The sequence below is a fragment of the Moschus berezovskii genome, chromosome 2 (assembly GCF_049115385.1).
Source record: "Moschus berezovskii isolate FMDL1 chromosome 2, NW_MosBer_1.0, whole genome shotgun sequence".
In the NCBI taxonomy this organism is placed as follows: domain Eukaryota; kingdom Metazoa; phylum Chordata; class Mammalia; order Artiodactyla; family Moschidae; genus Moschus; species Moschus berezovskii.
In genome coordinates, this window is record NC_142461.1 from 9,482,318 (window position 1) to 9,493,061 (window position 10,744).

Here is a 10,744-nt window from a genome sequence, read left to right on the forward strand (position 1 = left end):
TCTAACCTACTGCTTTTAGGGAGGGCAGGCTCCTTGAGGCATTCTTTACACACCAATTGGAGACTGAAGGGAGCTACCAATTAACGAGCATCTTCCAAGTGCCAGATGCCAAAATTATGAGCTTTAGAGATGAGAAAACTGAAGCTCAGAGAAGTAAAGCGACTTGCTCAAGACTGTGCAGGCAGAAAGCAGAAAAGTGGATTCAAACCCAGAACTGTCTGCCTCCAGAGTCTGTGCTGTTTCTTGAAGGTCCCACTTTAGTAAAACAGGCAGGCAAAGATAAGTCAGGGTACAGATGGTACCGGTTCATGGCTAAGGGAGGAATTCAGGTGGAAAGTGTGACTGGGAGTTGGAGGTAGGCGAGCTCTCTTGCCACGAAGCTGCTGTCAGGAAGTTCTCTGAGGCTTAAGGTGTATGAAATGAGAAAGTTCGGGGCCCAGTGTTTTGGGGGATCGGTAATCAGGCAATGGCAAGCCACTCCAGTACTATTGCCTGGAAAATCCCATGGATGGAGGAGCCTGGTGGGCTGCAGTCCGTGGGGTCGCTCAGGGTTGGACGCGACTGAGCAACTTCACTTTCACTTTTCACTTTCCACTTTCACACATTGGAGAAGGAAATGGCAACCCACTCCAGTGTTCTTGCCTGGAGAATCCCAGGGATGGGGGAGCCTGGTGGGCTTCCGTCTATGGGGTCACACAGAGTCGGACACGACTGAAGTGACTTAGCAGCAGCAGCAATCAGAGAATTAGCAACCTTATACTGTCACCTTGCTCGTGTTCCTTCTGCTCTCAGAGGTAAGCGAGGACCGTCACTATGGAGGCAGGGGCGTTGGCCTCATGGGCCCTGTTGTGCTCTGCCTCCCACTTCTACAAGACTAGGGAGTGAGCTGGGGTTTACTCAAGCATCAGGGTTTACAACATACCTCCCTCCTTCCCAGGGCTGGAAGCCTGGCCTGAGATTCTGCAGTAGGCAGACACTCAGCAAATATCTAGTTCCTGTAAGGGAGGTGGGAGCCCTCTAACCTGGCAGGCAGTTTATTATTTTTTAGAGAGAGAAATCAGAGCCTTATTGTAGAAGTATACGTTTTCTTCGTAGAAACTTGGAAAATAATCATAGTCATTATTTATTGAGGAAACATGGGCGGCATAATTTAATAGGTCTATGGGACTGGGCTCTGTCACTTGAGGTGAAATGAAGTGAAAATTGCCTTCAGTCGTGTCTGACACTTGGCAACCCCATGAACAGTACCCCATCAGGATCCTCTGTCTATGGGATTTTCCAGGCAAGAATACTGGAGTAGGTAGCTGTTTCCTTCTCCTGGGGATCTTCCCAACCCAGGGCTACAACCCGGGTCTCCGGCATCACAGGCAAATTCTTTACTGTCTGACCACCCGGGAAGCTCAGCTCTGTCACTTAGCTGGCTGTCTCTGTTCCAGTTACTCCACTGAGCCTCAGTTTCCATATCTGGAATAGAGATTCTAATAAAACCTACCTTGTAGGATTATTGTGCAAATTAAATGTGTACAATTTCTCACAACATTGTTGTGTTACTGTTTTTAGCAAGCTGTTTTCCAAAAACAAAGTTATGAGAGTGAAACAAGAGTCTAAGCTCACCTAACAGTTACTTTTCTGACTTATATTTTTCTATCTCCCATCTTAGGTGGTTCTAGAAATCTTTCCAAGGTCTCCAGGTTCACAAAAGTTTGATTGTTGGAAGGACATTGGAGGAAAATGTGTCCAGCCTCCAAATTCACCCAGGATTCCCTCTGGATTTTCAGGGGTGGGGGCCACTTGGCCTCCTCTTAGTTCCATCCTGGAGTGGATATTCATTCCTCTGACAGTTGTGGAAGGGCCCTGGAATGGGAGGAGGGAGGCTCTTTCTGAGCCTGCTTCCCACCTGTGGGATGAAAAGTAGGCTCCAGCGCTGGGGTCAGAGGGTTCTGGAGGCCACTATTCTTGAGAACAGACTGAGTTCACTTTGCAACTAAGTCATTTCCCAAAGAACCCTTATCAGTTATGACCCCTTTGGCACTAAAGAATTTATCAATTCCTAGCAGCTCAGGAAGAGAAGGCAATGGCAAGCCACTCCAGTACTCTTGCCTAGAAAATCCCATGGATGGAGGATCCTGGTAGGCTGCAGTCCATGGGGTCGCTATGAGTCAGACATGGCTGAGTGACTTCACTTTCACTTTTCACTTTCACACATTGGAGAAGGAAATAGCAACCCACTCCAGTGTTCTTGCCTGGAGAATCCCAGGGACGGGGGAGCCTGGTGGGCTTCCGTCTATGGGGTCACACAGAATCGGACACGACTGAAGTGACTTAGCAGCAGCAGCAGCAGCTCAGGAGGGAGAGGTAAAGAATAAGGGAGAAAGAGGCCCTGTAAGTCCAAGCATTCCTTCACAATGAAAACCTTCTCGTCTCTCCCACCTTCCCCTCCTCTCCACCCATATCACAGGCATCCTGGGTCAAGCCCATCCTATCTCCTGTCGACATTTAGGACCTTCATATCATATTATGTGTCCTGCCCTTCACGCTTCTCAATGTTTCAGAAACTATTATGCTCTCTACATTCAGGCCTCTCCTGCCAATCCTCCTTTGCCTTTCCCCCCTGGGAAAAATCCCCTCCATCCTTCAAGAACTAGTTCAAATGTCCCCTCATTCATGAATACCCTCACTCCCCACAAGTATAATTGTTACACTCTACATTCTAAGAGCCCTGCTGTCATTATAATATTCCTTATTCCATTTTGTGGTTTTTTTTTTTCAGTATGTGTCTCCCTTGCAGACTATGAACTTCTCAAGGGAAGGGATCCTTACCCATCTGTCTTATTTGACTCATGGTACATGTCAACAAATGGCCTGAAATGGATGGATGAACAAATTGATGACAGTTTCCCTTGGAATGCACAGCCCTCTCTCTGTGGGGGTGAAAGCTGCAGAGCAGATCAAACTGTAATGTGAGATGCAACCCCCTCCCCACCCCTCCCATCCGTGCTATGTTCCATTCTGTCACCAAGCTCAAACACATGTTGTGCAGTTGCCCATTGTGGGACTGCCCTAGGCTGGGCACAGTCATTAAAGAGCACTGAGAAACTGGGGTGGGGAGTCATCTGAGGTGTTTTGCACGCTCAGGTTCCTTTTTTTTTGGTTGCACACGGGCTTTCTCTAGTTGAGGTGAGTGGGAGCTACTCTTCATTGCGGTTCACGGGCTTCTCTCTGCAGTGCCTTCTCTTGTGGAGCACAGGCTCTAAGGCATGCAGACTCAGGAGCTGTGGTGCGAGGCTTTAGTTGCTCCACAGCATGCGGGATCTTCCCAGACCAGGGAGGGAACCTTTGTCCCCTGCGCTGGCAGGCAGATTCTTAACCACTGGACCAGCAGGCAAGCCCCCAGGCCCCTCTTGTTGTGCACAAACACTCCCTTGAGTGGTCTTCCCTGAACACTAATCAACAGTCTGTCCTCCCCATTTCTCTTTTTTCGCACTGCCCTTTTGACTTCCTCACAGCATTTATTGAAGTCTGAAATTACCATCACGGTTAATGTTTTCTCCATTCAAATGGGCTTTCCAGGTGGCTCAGTGGTAGAGTCTGCCTGCCAATCCAGGAGATGCCCGTTCACTCCCTGAGTTGTGAAGATCCCCAGAGAAGGAAATGGCAACCCACTCCACTATTCTTGCCTGGGAAATTTCATGGGCGGAGGAGCCCGGTGGGCTACAGTCCATGGCGTCACAAGGAGTTGGACGGGACTGAGCGCACACACACACATCCATTCAGATGTCAGTTCCATAACATCAGGGACTTAGTTAGTTCAGTTCAGTCGCTCAGTCGTGACCGACTCTGCGACCCCATGAATCACAGCACGCCAGGCCTCCCTGTCCATCACCAGCTCCCGGAGTTCACTCAAACTCATGTCCATCGAGTCGGTGATGCCATCCAGCCATCTCAATCTCTGTCATCCCCGTCTCCTCCCGCCCCCAATCCCTCCCAGCTAGGCTCCCCTTTTTTCCACTTCTGTAGCCCCAGTGTGTGCAGTACCTGGCAGACAGCAGATACTTAACAACTATCTATATTTTGCTATAATATTCTATTATCATTTTCCACCTCACTAATTCTCTCATTTGTGTCTAATCTGATGTTAAACCTATCCACTGAGTTCTTAATTTCTATTATTGTATTTCTAAGTTCTAGAATTTCCATTTGGTTTTCTTCTATAATCTATAGTTCTTGGTCTTGTCTTCTATGTATCTGAATATACTAAGCATTCTTAGTTAAAAGTTTGGTTAATAATTCCATTATCTGGATTTTCTGTGTAATTGTTTCTATTATTTATTGCTCCTCTTATGTTTTCTGTGTTTGTTATTTTTTTGATCATGTTGTCTTCAGTTTCTGTGAGGGGTTGGGCTGTTGTTTCTTGTTCATTTGTACTCCTCACGTATAATCTTTCATGATCCCAACCCAAAGCCTAGTGGAGGGTGGGGGAGTTTACCAGGGCCCTCCTTTTTTAGCGGGTCTTGAACTACAGTTTTCTCCCCCAGCTCCATAAATCTGTAGTAAAGCTCTGCTCAGTTTCTCAGCTGTCTCTTCTGGAAGTAGCAAGTACTTTTAGAGGAAAAGCAGCCCCAAGTGAAGGGCTCATATCTTTATTCCCTTTAATTCTTTTCTGCCCAAATATTTAGTCTCCGCTATCTCCAAAATCACTGCAGATGCTGATTGCAGCCATGAAATTAAAAGACGCTTGCTCCTTGGAAGGAAAGTTATGACCAACCTTGATAGTACATTAAAAAGCAGAGACATTACTTTGCCAACCAAGGTCCGTCTAGTCAAGGCAATGGTTTTTCCCATGGTCATGTATGGATGTGAGAGTTGGACTGTGAAGAAGGTTGATCGCCGAAGAATCGATGCTTTTGAACTGTGGTGTTGGAGAAGACTCTTGAGAGTCCCTTGTACTGCAAGGAGATCCAACCAGTCCATTTTAGAGGAGATCAATCCTGGATGTTCATTGGAGGGACTGATGCTAAAGCTGAAGCTGCAATACTTTGGCCACCTCATGCGACGAGTTGACTCACTGGAAAAGACTCTGATGCTGGGAAAGGTTGGGGGCGGGAGGAGAAGGGGACGACGGAGAATGAGATGGCTGGATGGCATCACCGACTCTGTGGACATGAGTTGGTGATGGACAGGGAGGCCTGGCGTGCTGTGATTCATGGGGTCGCGGAGAGTCGGACACAACTGAGCGACTGATCTGATCTGATCTGATCTGATCGCCCCATAATAAGCACCTATTGACTGCATGAATACAGGCATGCAAGGCTTGGAGGTAAGGTGTGATCGCCTTATATTCACTTATATTCAGCTGTCCCTGACACCTAACTGCCATATTCTGTCTTGTGCTGAGTTAGAGAGGTGACAAGACCTAGAGGGACCTGGTCTTGGGTCAAGCTACTAGACAATATTCTTAGCAGACACAATCTTTAGAGCAGTGGCCAACAGAAGGAGCTCTTGGAATACCGAGAACTCCCTCCTTTTGAAGGAGTTTCTAGGAGCAGGGAAATGGAAATTTTCCCAGAGGAAGGGGCTTCTGAGTTAAGTCTTCTTTTTTTAAATATTTATTTTTATTTACTTATTTATTTATTGGCTCACCAAGTCTTAGTTGTGGCACGTATGATATTGGATTTTTGTTAAGGTATGCAGGGTCCTAAAGGAAATCAGTCCTGAATATCATTGGAAGGACTGATGCTGAACCTGAATACTTTGGCCACCTGATGCGAAGAACTGACTCACTGGAAAAGACCCTGATGTTGGGAAAGATTGAAGGCAGGAGGAAAAGGGGATGACAGAGGATGAGATGGTTGAATGGCATCACCGACTCGATGGACATGAGTTTGAGTAAACTCTGGGAGCTGGTTATAGACAGGGAAGCCTGGCATGCTGCAGCCCATGGGGTCGCAGAGAGTTGGACATGACTGAGTGTCTGAACTGAACTGCAGGGTTTTTAGTTGCAGCATTCAAACTCTCAATTGTGGCATGTGGGATCTAGTTCCCTGACCAGGGATTGAACCCAAGCCCCCTGCATTGGGAGTGCAGATTCTTAGCCATTGGACCATGAGGGAAGTCCCTTGATCTAAGTCTTGAAGAAGGAATATTATCAGATAAAACAACTGAAGAAGGGCTTTCCTCAAAGATAAAACCCTTGGGTTGTAAAAGAGCCTGGGGCAACTAGAGATGCAAGGTGGGTGCGGCTGTGGGCTAGGGTGTGATATGTTTGGAACCCAAAACAGAAGGCTGGGGAGAAAGGAAGAGTTTTGAACATCACATTAAGGAGTTTAGGCCTGATTCCTGGGGGAGGTAGGGGCTATGGATTGAGATTGCCCAACTCAGGTTTGGAGAAGGTGTATGGTAGGGATGGAAAATCTAGAGACAGACTAGGTTCTCTCTTTAGCTCTGCATTAATCTGTCCTTCTTGGGTCCTCAATTTTCCCATCTGTAAAATGGGGGTCTCTCTAAGCTCTTTAAGTTTGCAACCAGGGTTCTGTCTATCCAGATGGTGTTAAGACAGAATGAAACTGCTCAGAGGGCAGGAGAGGAAGTTTGAAGTCCCACTTCTCTCAGGTACTAACAGACTACAGACATCCCTCCAAGTCACAAGTCCCAAACTCTAAAAAGCCTTCCAGTTCAGTTCAGTTCAGTTGCTCAGTTGTGTCAGACTCTCCGTGACCCCATGAATCACAGCACGCCAGGCCTCCCTGTCCATCACCAACTCCCGGAGTTCACTCAAACTCATGTACACAGAGTTGGTGATGCCATCCAGCCATCTCATTCTCTGTTGTCCCCTTCTCCTCCCACCCCCAACCTTTCCTAGCGTAAGAGTCTTTTCCAGTGAGTCAACTCGTCGCATGAGGTGGCCAAAGTATTGCAGTTTCAGCTTTAGCATCAGTCCTTCCAATGAACACCCAGGATTGATCTCCTTTAGAATGGACTGGTTGGATCTCCTTTCTGTACAAGGGACTCTCAAGAGTCTTCTCCAGCACCACAGTTCAAAAACATCAATTCTTCGGCGATCAGCTTTCTTCACAGTCCAACTCTCACATCCATACATGACCACTGGAAAAACCATAGCCTTGACTAGATGGACCTTTGTTGGCAAAGTAATGTCTCTGCTTTTTAATATACTATCAAAGTTGGTCAGAACTTTCCTTCCAAGGAGTAAACATCTTTTAATTTCCTGGCTGCAATCAGCATCCGCGGTGATTTTGGAGCCCAAAAAAATTAAGTCTGACACTGTTTCCACTGTTTTTCCATCTATTTCCCATGAAGTGATGGGACCAGATGCCATGATCTTTGTTTTCTGAATGTTGAGCTTCAAGCCAACCTTTTCACTCTCCTCTTTCACTTTCATCAAGAGGCCTTTTAGTTCCTCTTCACTTTCTGCCATAAGGGTAGTGTCATCTGCATATTTGAGGTTATTGATATTTCTCCCGGCAATCTTGATTCCAGCTTGTGCTTCTTCCAGCCCAGCGTTCCTCATGATGTACTCTGCATATAAGTTAAATAAGCAAGGTGACAATATACAGCCTTGATGTACTCCTTTTCCTATTTGGAACCAGTCTGTTGTTCCATGTACAGTTTTGACTGTTATCTCTTTCAGAATGTTCCAGAGTTGATTGTGATCCACACAGTCAAAGGCTTTGGCATAGTCAATGAAGCAGAAATAGATGTTTTTCTGGAACTCTCTTGCTTTCTCCATGATCCAGCAGATGTTGGCAATTTGATCTCTGGTGCCTCTGCCTTTTCTAAAACCACCTTGAACATCTGGGAGTTCATGGTTCACATATTGCTGAAGCCTGGCTTGGAGAATTTTGAGCATCACTTTACTAGCGTGTGAGATGAGTGCAATTGTGCGGTAGTTTGAGCATTCTTTGGCATTGCCTTTCTTTGGGATTGGAATGAAGACTGACCTTTTCCTGTCCTGTGGCCACTGCTGAGTTTTCCAAATCTGCTGGCATATTGAGTGCAGCACTTTCACAGCATCATCTTTCAAGACTTGAAATAGCTCAACTGGAATTCCATCACCTCCACTAGCTTTGTTCGTAGTGATGCTAAGGCCCACTTGACTTCACATTCCAAGATGTCTGGCTCTAGGTCAGTGATCACGTTATCGTGACTATCTTGGTCATGAAGATCTTTTTTGTACAGTTCTTCTGTGTATTCTTGCCATCTCTTCTTAATATCTTCTGCTTCTGTTAGGTCCCTACCATTTCTGTCCTTTATCGAGCCCATCTTTGCATGAAATGTTCCCTTGGAATCTCTAATTTTCTTGAAGAGGTCTCTTGTTGTTTTCCTCTATTTCTTTGCATTGATCACTGAGGAAGGCTTTCTTATCTCTCCTTGCTATTCTTTCGAACTCTGCATTCAGATGCTTATATCTTTCCTTTTCTCCTTTGTTTTTCGCTTCCCTTCTTTTCACAGCTATTTGTAAGGCCTCCTCAGACAGCCATTTTGCTTTTTTGCAATTCTTTTCCATGGGGATGGTCTTGGTCCCTGTCTCCCGTACAATGTCACGAACCTCCGTCCAGAGTTCATCAGGCACTCTATCTATCAGATCTAGTCCCTTAAATGTATTTCTCACTCCCACTGTATAATCATAAGGGATTTGATTTAGGTCATATCTGAAAAAAAGCCTTCCAGCACCCACCAGATCGCCCAACCACTAGCAGCTCAAGCTCAAACGACAGCAGAGACTCAGGACGTGGAAATGAAATTTCTGGGGTTTGTAAGAATGTTTTTGCAGATATGAGCTTGGCATTTAAGTATCGCCACATGAAGCCACAGCGTGGAGAAAGGACCCAGGGTTCAGCCCGTCTTAGCTGCCTCTCTGTAAGAGGGGAGAGACTGCCCGCCCAGCGGGATGGAGCCAGTTTCGGCAGGGCAGTCTTGGGCTTCAACATGGGCCTCTTGTCTCCTGGGGCCAGGGCCCTTCTGGCATCCACTGCCTCATGGACGCTCACCCACCCACGTGCACCAAAGGCAGCCAGCGCGGTGAGGTTAAGGGTCAGGAGCTGCCTGAGGTGAAGGAGCTGATGGGGGTGGGCCGTGGCAGGTGAGGCGGGCTCACCTATCGGCATGGGTATCACGCTCGCTGAGCATGCAAGAGGTAGCGGGATTGATGCCCACATTCTCCAGTTTGGGGCCTTACTTGTGGCTCAGCTGGTAAAGAATCTGCCTACAATGCGGGAGACCTGGGTTTGATCCCTGGGTTAGGAAGATACCCTGGAGAAGGGAAAGGCTACCCCCTCCAGTATTCTGGCCGGGAGAATTCCATGGACTGTATAGTGTCACAAAGCGTCGGCCAGGGCTGAACGACTTTCACTGTTTGGTGGCAGATAGTGGAGGGCTCCACCCACTTCCTTCCCTACCCTCCTCCCCCAGAGCCTCAAGATTCCTGCCCCTTCCTTTTCACATCCTGGCTTTCACCTGCCTCACTTTCAGGGTTTTGTTTATTTGTTTTCCCTTTGTTTCTTTTTAGCCAGGGCTGGAGGTCCTAAGGGCTCACTCAAGTTTTTCTGAGGCTTGCTACACGAGGCCCCAAACTGGAGCAGGGAAGCGAGAGAGGCGGATTTACTACCCGGCACGCAAATGAGACACAGAATAGACTAAGGGAGGCAGAGTGAGTGAGGCTGGAGAGGGGCTGCAGAAACCACCCTTGGGTCCCCCAGGAGGGAGCCAGGCAGGGAATGAAGACTTAATCGGTGACTTCTAGGACAGCCCCAGAGCTTACGCACATGGCTGCTGCTTCAGACAGACCTTGATGCAATTCCACCTGAAACTGGCTCCTCCTTTTATTACCTTGGGCAAGTCACTTAATATCCAAGCCTCAGTTTCTTCATCTGGAAAATGGGGGTAATTATGGAACGTGCTGCAGAGTCCCACTGAGAGAATAAAGTGAGAGGGTGTATGAAGAATAGAGCGCTGTTCAGGCATCCTTGTGAGTCACGCTATCCCCCACCCTGGCTGGGACTTCACGGGCACCCCCACCCCAAGTCCCTTCCCCTGCAATTTAGTTAACTTCTGGTCCTCCACGAGCCCTCCCATTGCTCTGAGACTAATACAGACACCCTTCTGCTGTTTCCTTTACCCAAGTCCCAAGATGCTCGGTCTTGGTAAACTTCAGAAATAATCCACTTCAGTCTTCTCACCTGAGGCCCGGAGGAAATGGGCTTACCTAGAAGCTAGGTTTCTGGGTTCCTGTCACATTTCACCTCCACTTTCACAGAAATCTACACACCCCACTTTTCGTGCTCCCCAAGCCTTTCTTCTGAATCTTGGAACGGTCCACAACCTTACTTTGAAACCTAAATTTTCCCAGCCTTTCCTCCTTCAGCACCTATCCCCTGCCCCAATCTCCTTTTAATGATACTATATTTTTGTAGTTCTCTGGCAGTTCTTTCAGAGAGGTATAGTTTCTGGCCCGGGTCCCAGAATTGATAGGCGATTAAACCAAGATTTAATCCCCACTCTGCAGGACTCTGAGCCCAGGGCCCTCTTTACTGCCCCCCAGCTGCCTCTGGGGGGGTGGATGCCCACCTCCCATCCCCTGGGATGTGCCCCAGTTCCACTCCAGAACGTGTCCGTCACCTGCCAGAGCTGTGGAGCTGGGGCCTGGCATCCTCAATCCCAAGGTCTGTAGAAGAGCAGCAGTACCCACCCCACCCCAGAGGCCCTCCTTCCTTTTCCTCCACCCCGCCTC